This window comes from Rhincodon typus, chromosome 3, assembly GCF_021869965.1.
Source record: "Rhincodon typus isolate 14 chromosome 3, sRhiTyp1.1, whole genome shotgun sequence".
Lineage (NCBI taxonomy): Eukaryota > Metazoa > Chordata > Chondrichthyes > Orectolobiformes > Rhincodontidae > Rhincodon > Rhincodon typus.
The window spans coordinates 61,415,601-61,416,126 of NC_063334.1; positions in this window are offsets into that span (position 1 = coordinate 61,415,601).

Consider the following 526-nt stretch of genomic DNA (forward strand, 5'->3'; position numbering starts at 1 on the left):
ACGTCAGCTTCTCTGCTCCTATGATGCTGCTTGGCCTGCTGTGTTCATCCAGCCCTGCACCTTGTTGTCTCTGTTATATTTACTCCCTCTGGTTTCCTGGAAGTATATAAGAAATGCAGACTACACAAAGAGAGATCGAAAAGTTTCAGCCACTGCACTCACTTGTGGGATATATGGTATAGTTAGATCCCAAGCTATAATACATGGACACTATGGGCTGTTGCCTAGTAATGCTGTTTAAAATTTAGAAGATCTCATCTGCCCTTATTCTTGAAATTTTATGTTTCTTGGAAATATTTCAAGACGTTTATTTGCTCTGAATAATTTTGTGTTAAGATCATGAAACCATTGGAACAGACTGTGTGTAGTTTTGGAAGTACCTTCATTTGTAATTATTCTAGCCTAGCCATGAAGCAAGTAGGATCCAGACAAGAGATGTGAAACTGAAATTCTTTCAGGCCTTTTGAGTAACTTATCATGTTGCTAGCAAGCAAAAATGTTAATTTGAAATGATCGTTTTCTAATT